The sequence below is a fragment of the Trichechus manatus genome, unplaced genomic scaffold, assembly GCF_000243295.1.
Source record: "Trichechus manatus latirostris isolate Lorelei unplaced genomic scaffold, TriManLat1.0 scaffold00110, whole genome shotgun sequence".
Lineage (NCBI taxonomy): Eukaryota > Metazoa > Chordata > Mammalia > Sirenia > Trichechidae > Trichechus > Trichechus manatus.
The window spans coordinates 2,048,589-2,059,549 of NW_004444046.1; the positions used below are offsets into that span (position 1 = coordinate 2,048,589).

Here is a 10,961-nt window from a genome sequence, read left to right on the forward strand (position 1 = left end):
GGTGTATCTTTGGCTATGTATATTTTCACCAAAAAAAAAAAGTTGAGAAGGGAGAGGGTTGACATGTCGTGGGGTTGTTAACCAATGTCATAAAACAATATGTGTACTACTGTTTCATGAGAAACTACTTGTTCTGTAAACCTTCACGTGAAGTACAATAAAAAAAAAAGTTACATAGAAAAAAAATAAAGATTTCTGTATTAAGTATGGAAACCCTGTTGGCATAGTGGTTAAGAGCTGTGGCTGCTAACCAAAAGGACGGCAGTTCAAATCCACCAGGTGCTAATTAGATACCCTGTGGGGCAGTTCTACTCTGTCCTATAGGGTCGCTATGAGTGAGAATTGACTCAACAGCAATGGGTTTTAATGGGTATATTAAGTATACTAACTTTTCTTATATGTTATAAACATTCCCTTCATGCTGTAATTTGCCATTTAGTTTAGTTTAGAGTGTCTTTAATGTCCTGAATTTTACAAAGTTAAATCTATCAGTATTTCCCTTTCTGTTTTCTGGCTTATATAATCACTTATGTATTCTTTAGCATATTCGTTTCATTTTGCATTCAGATATTCAACTCATATGGAATTTATTTTGGTATATTTCGGCATATGGTTTTAGGAATTGAATTCTCTTTTATTATAGAATTATTATAAATAGTTGATCAGCCTTTTCAGAAGCATTTACTGAATAATCCAGGTTTAACCTTTTAATTTGAAACAGCAACTTATTTAATTCTTATATATACCATTTATGAATTTTCTCTTTTCCTTCTATATTCAAGTAAAATAATTCCTTTTTCCACAAAAGATACACTTCTAGCAAAATTTTGAAAGAACCATAAGAACAAGTTTTTCTACAGTTATGTGTTGAAAATTTTAATCCAATTTATATAACTTGAACTATAGATTGTTATTTCACTTCTCTTAGAATTCTAGTCTACTGATGCCTAGAGGAAAAAAAAACATATTGGGGATATGATCTATTGATTCCTGGCATTTAGAACCATGATACTAAAAAGCCCAGGAATTTGAACTCATAAACAAAATAATTACGTTGTACCAAGTACAAAGACTTAGTCAATATTTACTCTACATTGGCTAAAATCTTAATAGGAAACCACGAGTCTGGAATACATTATCTTTGATATAAAGTACTGCATGTTATCATCCAAGTGACTGAAATCTCAGTTTTACAACTACATGTCTATTCCTTCCTTGGGTCAGTGAAAAGAGATGAAAATTCAAGGATCATTATCTAAACTTTCTTATTCTATGCCTTTTTCTCACTTATGTATGAGTAGTTGCACTTCTTACATTCTCCCGTTTCAAATTACATGACATTAGACTTTTATTGCCATAGGAGAGACTATATGTAAATAGCATTTCTTCATTGGACAAGCCTTGCTGGACCTTAAGATCTGCATCTATTGTGTTTTTTAATTAATTGAGCTATAAATATATACAATTTTACTATTTGATAGAAATTTATGGATGATTTGGCTGATCCTTCCTAGAGAATACTTTTCATTCCTTCTCTTTCTAGACTGCTAAGAAACTCAACATTAACTTCTCATTATAGAATTTCAAAATTCACAAATGTAGAGAGAATAGTAATAATGAACTACCATATGTCCATCACCCAATTTCATTAATTATGAGCATTCTGCTGTTTTTGTCTCAGTAGCCTTCCATAGAGTGGCGTCTCTCTCCTTTCCTTCCAGGATAACACACTCTCCTATTTTGACTGTCTCTCTGGCTGCTCCTTATCAGTCTTATCATCTTCTCTTTTCACTGTCAGTTTCTCCTTAAGCTCAACCATTCCCATGGCTTTATTTATTATCTGTAACCAATCCTTAAATTCATATGTCCTGCATGAACTTATTTTCTTAGGAACATGAAACTCAACATGACCAAAAATGAACACATCATCTTTCATATTTTCCTCAACCTAGCTCCTCCTTCAACATCTCAGTAACTGATGTATTCATCCCAATATTCATAGCATAACATATATATGTTCCTTGATAATCCCCTCTTGCACAACAAGATATCAAAAACAGTTAAATTTCCTAAGCACTTCTCAAATGTGTCTACTTCTTTCCAACTCCATTGTCAACTCTGTAGAGCAGAACTATCTAATGAAATATAATGAAAGCCAGATACATAACTTTAAATTTTCTAGTAGCCACATTAAAAAAGTAAAACAAAAACTTAATTTATAGAATGTTATTTAACTCAATACATTCAAAATGTTATCTTTATAAGTGGGTGAAGGGTGAGACAGTACACAATACAGGGGAAACTAGCACGACTTGTACAAGGAAAGGTCATGGATGCGCCATAGACACATCCAAACTCCCTGAGGGACTGAATTGCTGGGTGGAGGGCTGTGGGGACCATGGTCTCAGGGAACATCTAGCTCAATTGGCATCACACAGCTTATAAAGACAATGCTCTATATTCTACCTTGGTGAGTAGTGTCTGGGGTCTTAAAAGCCTGTGAGCGGCCATCTAAGATACTCCACTGGTCTCATCCCTTCGGGAGCAAGGGAGAATGAAGACTACAGGATACAAGGAAAAGATTAGTCTGAAGGACTAATTGTTCACAGCTACCAAGGCCTCCACCAGACTGAGTCCAGTACAGCTAGATGGTGCCCGGCTACCACCACTGACTGCTCTGACCAGGATCATAACAGAGGGTTCTGGACAGAGCTGGAGAAGGATGTAGAACATAATTCTAACTCACAAAAAAAACGACCAGATTTACTGGCCTAAAGGAGACTGGAGAAACCTCGAGAGTATGGCCCCCAGACACCCTTTTAGCTCAGTGGTGAAGTTATCTCTGAGGTTCACCATTCAGCCTGGGAGTGGACAGCCCCTTAAAACCAAATGAGACTAATGAGGTACAGGAGTCCAGTGACAAGGGCCAGAAGGCAGAAGGGGACAAGGAAGCTGGTCATAGGGAACCCAAGGTTGAGTAAGGATATTGTTGATGTGTTGTGAGATTGTTAACCATTGTCATAGGGCAACATTTGTAGTAACTGTTAAATGAGAAACTATTTTGTTCTGTAAGCCTTCATCTTAAGTGAGAATAACAGCACAATTGGAAGAGCGTAGTGAACTGTGCATGTAGAAATTTTTGAAATGGTGTATCTTTGGCTATGTGTATTTTCACCAAACAAAAAGGTTGAGAAGTTAGAGGGTTGACATGTTGTGGGGTTGTTAACCAATGTCATAAAACAATATGTGTACTACTGTTTCATGAGAAACTATTTGTTCTGTAAGCCTTCACCTGAAGTACAATAAAAAAAAATTAAAATTAAAAAAATGTTATCTTTAACAAAATATAAAATATATTTTTTAAAAATTTTATTACTAAGTCTTCAAAATCTAGTGTGTATTTTACACCTACAGCACATCTTAATTTAGGCTAGCCACATTCCAAGTGCTCAATGGCCACATGTGACTATTGTCTACCATACTAGAAAAAGCAGATCTACTCCAAGCTTTGATCATCTCTTACTGCAGTGTCCGCTAAGGTGCATCACACACACCCACTTGATCTTCTCTCAATTCATTCTTCATGGAGGAACCAGAGTAAATTTTTTTACTGCAAATCTGTTCTCATGACTGCAAGCAAAAAAATCTTTCAGTGATTTCTCATTTTTCTCTTTGGCTAAAATCTGAAACGTTCAGTATAATCTATGATCCTTTCTGTGAACTGACTCCTTTTTACTTCTCCAACTTGTGTAATGTACAAAACTTCTTCCATCTCACAGCCTTTGGACATGTTTGGGATATTTTTGCTCCTGTTGTTGTTGTTAGGTGCCATCGAGTTGATTCGAATTCATAGGGACCCTATGTACAACAGAACAAAATACTGCACGGTCCTGGGCCATCCTCACAATCATTGCTGTGCTTGAGCCCATTGTTGTAGCCACTTGTCAGTCCATCTCATTGAGGGTCTTTCTCTCTTTAGCTCACTCTCTACTTTACCAAGAATAATGTCCTTCTGATAACATATCCAAAGTATGTGAGATGAAGTCTTGCCATCCTCGCTTCTAAGGAGCACTCTGGCTGTACTTCTTCTAAGGCATATTTGTTCTTCTGGCAGTCCATGGTATATTCAATATTCTTTGCCAACACCGTAATTCATAATTTGCTCTTATCCATCCTTAATTCTTAGATTAAGTGCCACTTACTCACAGAAATCTTCCTTAATACCCCCTTCATCCTTTCTCTTCCAGAGGAAGTTAGGTTCTTAATTAAATAGTCTTACCAAACACAGTACTTTTCCTTCATAGCAGAAATTATTTCTTATTATTTGTTCAGTGAAGGCCTCCCATTCGAGACCATTAGTCAGTCTTGTTCATCTTTATATCTCCAGCACCAAGAAGAGTGCCTGGTATTGAATAAATATTTGTTGAATATTAGAATTTGACTGTCTTAATATTATTCATAGGAGCTCTGGAAGTACAGTGGTTAAGCGCTTACCTGCTAACCAGAAGTTCTGAGAACCGAACTCACCAGCTGCTCTGTGGGAGAAAGATGTGGCAGTCTGCTTCTGTAAAGATTTACAGCCTTGGAAACACTATGGGGCAGTTCTACTATGAGTTAGCTTACTATGAGTTAGAATCGGTTTTTTGGTTTAATATTATTCATAAAAGAGAAAAGCCAATGCTACTAATTGCAACCATATTTCTAACAGTATAAAGATAAAGAAAATACTTATTGTTCTTATTTTGAGTTTGGTGTTTTAGGTATACTTGGATAAATCAATGAAATTAAATACACACATGCAATAAAATAAACAAGATGCAATTCATATGTTATTGAAGTGGAAAAAAGTGGGAGTATTTGGTATTTTAGATAAACCTTCCAATCATTTTTATCCTCAATATTAGATATAAAACCTTATTGTTATTTTTTAAAGTAATTTTTGGCAAACAGGCATTTAAATCCTTGCAGACTGTACATTTTAAAGAATTGTATTGGAACTTCCCTAGAAAATTCACTTTTATTTACTGGCAAAAAATGAAGATATCATGCAGACAGATTTTCATGATTAGAAACAAAAAAAGAAAAACTGTTTGAACTATTTCCAAATAAAATTATCAATACTTCTCATATACAAAAGTAATCTACATGTTAGAATTCATTTGTAACATCTGCTCCTATGGGGCAGCTCTACCCGATCACATGGGGACACTATGCGTCAGAATTGACTCAATGGCACCTAACAACAGCAACAACTTAGCTAAATGAAACACTTTACCTACATCAGTCAGCGTTCTTGGTCACAGACAGCAGAAACTAATTCAGGCAAGCACAAGCAGGAAATGAATCTATTGGAAAGATATCAGTGTGTGAGGCAGGGTGGAAACAGGAAACAGCTGGCACACTCAAAACATTCAGTTTAGGAGAGTTTAATAAAAGAACTATTTACAAAGGTGTAGATAGGGTCAAGTGAAATGACAGGTATGGTGAAGCAACCCAGATGTAGGAACACCTGAGAGCAATTACTACCACTAGGCTTGAAGGAGCAATGACAGGGAAGGGTGACTGGACCCCAGAGAGAGTAGGCAAGGACCACCTCATAGTAGAAGAACACAGCCAACTTGTGGTGCTCTGACAGCAAGGGAGCTAATTTAACCTCATTTTCCTCCTGTTTGCCACCTTTCTTGCTGGACTTGCCGTTAGCCAAACTCAACAAGAAGCCAAAGCGCAACTTTTCCCATGAACGTAGGGTGTTTAAATGTTGAGGCAACTTTTCTCATGAATGTAGGGTGTTTAAATGTTAAACAAAATCTAAAGGTCAACCTCTCCCTCCTTCTTTTAGGAGAAGAGTGGAGAGTGGGTTTGGAGAGACAGAAAATATCCAGCACAGTTAGGTAGCTCTCAATTTCCTCAGATGCATGGAGAACAAGGCACAGAAAATGGGTGGCAACCAAAGGAGGCTAAAGAGTTAAGAAGACAAGTGAAGTCACAGCACAAGAAAATTCTGGTTGGGGTATAGTGGATTAGAACTCAGCATCCCTTGCAATTTCCTATTAGTGTGCCCTGTTATACTGTAGGGGCTGGAAAGCTAAACGTTCCCCACAGTTTTTTTCAGTTAGGGTTCTGCCCATTAGATACATTCACAAAGATTTGCCAAATGGAAGAAAGAGGGTATTTTGGGGCTATTTTCTACTTACCAGCAGAGTAATACTGAGGTTGGCTTTTCCTGTAGTGGGGTTCTAGTGTTCAGTTCGTAGGTTTGGGAAGGTGTTAACAGACAGTTGACTAAGTGAAAGAAGCCAGACACAAAAGGCTACATACTGTATGATTCAATTTATATGCAATGTCCAGAACAGAATGCTAGTAGGGTTATTTTTCCAATGGCCTTTTGCATTCGAGAAAAGTGAAGGGAAGGTTGAAAGGAAGAGCAAAACACCTTGGGGCTTTGTATTTCAGGGAGACGAATGGTCAGGCACTAATTATTACCTAGAATGCATTCAGTTAATCTCACTAGAATATCTTGAAAAAGAAGCATGAGTATTGTGTCATAAATGAAAAATTCTGATAAAAAAATTGTAAAGGGCTACTCATGACTACATGTTACAGAATACAGTCAGGCCGCAGCATAACCTCTGTTCTGGGAATGTCCAACCACATATACATCAGAGGTCCTGCGCACGGCCTCCGGGGGATGTCTACCCGCCCCTCCTGGTGCTCAACAGCTTGGCCCCCACGGCATGCACGTGAAGCTCATAGCCACTGTGTTCCAGAACCTGTTCCCCTCCATCAACGTGCACAAGGTAAACCTGAACACCATCAGGCGCTGCCTCCTCATCAACTACAACCCCGACTCCCAGGAGATGGATTTCCGCCATTATAACATCAAAGTCATTCCTGTGGGCGCCAAGTCATGGGACGAAGGAGCTTCTCCAGGAGAATTTCCCCAACATGAGCAGTTTGCAGGACATCAGCGAGCTGCTGGCCACGGGCGCAGGCTGTCAGAGAGCTAGGCAAGCTGTTGGCGAGCGCATTATGGAGCTGCCCTAGGCCGCCGCGGGAACTGCAACACGAAGGACCAGCAGAGCGCCATGCGGCTCACTGAGATCGGTCCTAGGGCGCTGCTACAGCTCATCAAGATCCAGGAGGGTGGGGAGGGGAACGAGCTGTTCCACAGTTTCGAGCACATGATGAAGGAGGGGCTGCAGGCCATCCTGGCGGCCAAAGAGGAGAGGCTGCGACTGAAGGCCCAGAGGCAGAACCAGCCGGCCCATAACGTGCAGTGCAAGCGGGAACAGCAAGAGGCCCACAAGAGGAAAAGCCTGGCGGACAGGAAGAGGACATGGGCAGAGGCCCAGAAGGACAGTGATGCCCAAGACCGGGGGCCTGCTAGACGCCAGGGGAGCGGCGGACCTGAGACGAGCGGGAGGATGAAGCTGAGTATTTCCGTCAGGCGGTGGACAAAGACTCTGACCGGGACATGTTCCTCAGGCTGACCAATCGGAAACAGCCCGCGGGGCCTCCAGCAAGAAGCAGCGGGTAAAGTAACCGCAGCCAAACCGAGGCGGTGACGGGCGGCCTGCAAAGCCAAAGAACAGGTCCCGGGGAGCCACGGCTGAGCTGGGGCCCAGAGGGGCTGCCTGGGGCCTTGTGCAGGGCCAGGCGCAGTGCGTAAAAGAGTGGCCGAGCCTGAGCCTCAGCAAAGACCACAGGATGCCCCCAGATTGGCACCCAGAGGCGCTCTACCGCGGGCTCCAGGTGCAGCCTTCGGTTTCCTTTATAAAGGTGCTGTTTCCCTAACTCCACCCCCACCTCCACAATAATGAAACAAAAGTCTCTCCCTTCCTTTCCCTGGGGAATGCCCGCAGACTGCAGCCACCCCCTTCCCCAACCCCCCAACCTGCCCCCGTTAGTTATCTAGTGCTGCTATAACAGAAATAACACAAGTGGATGGCTTTAACAAACAGAAGTTTATTATCTCACAGTCCAGTAGGCTAGAAGTCTAAATTCAGGGCTTCATTTCCAGGGGAAGGCTTTCTCTCTCTCTCTCTCTCTCTCTGTGGGCTCTGGAGGAAGGTCCTTGTCATCAATCTTCCCCTGGTTGAGGAGCTTCTCCATGCAGCAAGCCAGGTCCAGAGGACAGCTCTGTTCCCAGCTGCTGCTTTCTTGGTAGTATGAGATCCCCATGTGTCTCTGCTCATGTCACTCTTTTATATCTCAAAAGAGATTGGCTTAAGACACAATCCAATCTTGTAGGCTGAATCTTGCCTCATTAACAAAACTGCTAATTCCATCTCATCAACATCATAGAGATAGGATTTACAACACATAGGAAAATCACATCAGATGACAAAATGGACAGTCACACAATACTGGGAATCATGGCCTATCCAAATTGGTACACGTTTTTGGGGGACACAATTCAAACCATGACACCTCCTTCAGGAACAGGCACCCCTGCCAAGGGCAGGCATTGGGCAGGACAGAAGGGGTGCCAGGGTCTTGAAGACAGGGCCAGCAGGACATGTGGGTTGTTCACCTGAGGCGCAGCAGAGGGAGCTGCCCAGGCCACCACACAGCAGCCCCTGGCCCCAGGACGTGGGTGTTCCCACAAAGTTAGAATCACGTAACATCCCAGAATGAATCCTGGCCATTTAAATGACACATTCCTGTACTCAAGTAAAAGTGAATTTTAATAAATTATTGCCTAACATAACAAGAAATTCAAAAGTAGGCTGTTCTGGGGTTGGTTTAACTCAGTAGGTTAACAATACCATAGTTTTATTCCACTTCTGTACAATTCTAGCTTTCCCTCATGATGGCAAGATAGCTGCTGCAGCTTCCAGCATTTCCTCTGCATCCATTTCAATAGAACCAAAGAAGAAAGGGCTTCTTCTCATAAATCTCTCCATTTTTACTGGAGATAAAAATCCTTCCCAGAGGCATGATCCCAGCTATTCAAATTGATAATCAGTGGACCCTGTTGCAGAGAATAGTGCAGGACCGATTTTGATGTAAAACCTGCAAATGCCTGTTTTTTAAGTACTGGATTAATAATTTTGATTTTTGGAATTGCTGTCATGATTTTCATCTGAATTATACAACTTTCTACATTGCAGTAGCAATGATTGCTTTTGGCATTCTTTTTTTCACCATTACTGGAGTAATAGTCTTTTATGCTGGAAGTCATTCAAATTGTCTACTCTCCAACTGGAAGGAACTCCAAGGTGTAGAATTGGCAAGAATTAACTTGAAGCTGTAGCAACAGAGGCACCAATAGTCAGTACCTCACTATAAACTTTATTAAACCTGGATATCTTTGAGCCTTTGGACTTTTTTAACTCCCTTAAACAACATTTTTAAGTAGAAATAAACTTTGGTTTGTAAAAGGCAAAAAAAAAAAAAAAAAAAAGAGAAAAGCAAGACAGAGACAAATTTTCAGAGAGAGAAGTTTTGTTCTGTTTTGAACTGTAGAAATAAATGGGAAGAAACTCACATTATTAACCAAAATTCATATGTGTTTTCCTGCATAACCTCATTTGGTCCTCACAACAATTCTGGACAATCTCATGAGGCTGGTGTTATTACCACCGTACATAATTACAAATAAGAAGTCATGAATCAGAAAGGTTAAATGATTTGTCTAATGGGACTATGCAAGAGTATGTTCAGGTTGAAGAGGGACACAGGCTTTCTGATTCCCAAATCCAGACTCTTTTCACCACCCCATTGGTTCTTAGAGCATCAGCATCACCCAGGAATCTGTTGTTGTTAGGTGCCTTCGAGTTGGTTCCAACTCATAGCGACCCTACGTACAACAGAATGAAACACTGCCCAGTCCTGCACTGTCTTCACAATCATTGCTATGTTTGAGGCCGTTGTTTCAGCCACTGTGTCAATCCATCTCGTCTAGGGTCTTCCTCTTTTTCGCTGACCCTCTACCTTACCAAGCATGATGTCTTTCTCCAGGGACTGGTCCCTCTTGATAACGTGTTCAAGGTACATGAGATGAAGTCTTGCCATCCTTGCTTCCAAGGAGCATTCTGATTGTACGTCTTCCAAGAACTTCTTCTGGAAATTCATGGCGTATACCATGTTCTTTGCCAACACCACAATTCAAAGGCATCAGTTTTTCTTCGGTCTTCCTTATTCATTGTCCATGAATATGAGGTGACTGAAAATACCATGGCTTGGGGCAGCCACACCTTAGTCCTCAAGGTGACATCTTTGCTTTGCAATACTTTAAAGAGGTCTTTTGCAGCAGATTTGCCTGATGCAGTACGCCTTGTTTGATGCTGCTATATGTGTTGATTGTGGATTGTGGATCCAAGTAAAATGAAATCCTTAACAATTTCAGCATTTTCTCCATTTATCACGATGCTGCTTATTGGTCCAGTTGTGAGGATTTTTGTTTTCTTTATGTTGAGGTATAATCCATACTGAAGGCTGTGATCTTTGATCTTCATTAATAAGGGCTTCTAGTCCGCTTTGCTTTCAGTAAGCAAGGTTATGTCATCTGCATATTGCAGGTCGTTAATGAGTCTTCCATCAATCCTGATACCACGTTCTTCATATAGTCCAGTTTCTCAGATTATTTTGCTCAGCATAAAGATTGAATAAGTATCGTGAAAGGATACAAGCCTGATGCATCCTTTTCCTGACTTTAAGCCACGCAATATCCCCTTGTTCTGTTTGAAAAGCAACCTCTTGGTCTATGTACAGATTCCTCATGGGCACAATTCAGTGTTCTGAAAATCCCATTCTTTGCAATGTTATCCATAATTTGTTGTGATCCACATAGCCGAATGACTTTGCATAATCAAGAAAACACAGGTAAACATCTTTCTGGTATTCTCTGCTTTCAGCCAGGATCCATCTGATATCAGTGATGATTCCTCTTCTGAATATAGTTTAAATTTCTGGCAGTTCCCTGTCGATCGACTGTTGTAACCACTTTTGAATGATCT

The 10,961-nt window shown here is 40.7% G+C and overlaps 1 pseudogene; it reads left to right on the plus strand.

The window, feature by feature from the left end:
- The first annotated feature begins 6,594 nt into the window (after nucleotides 1–6,594).
- On the plus strand, nucleotides 6,595–7,794 carry LOC101340845 (suppressor of SWI4 1 homolog pseudogene; annotated as a pseudogene).
- The last annotated feature ends 3,167 nt before the right edge of the window (nucleotides 7,795–10,961 follow it).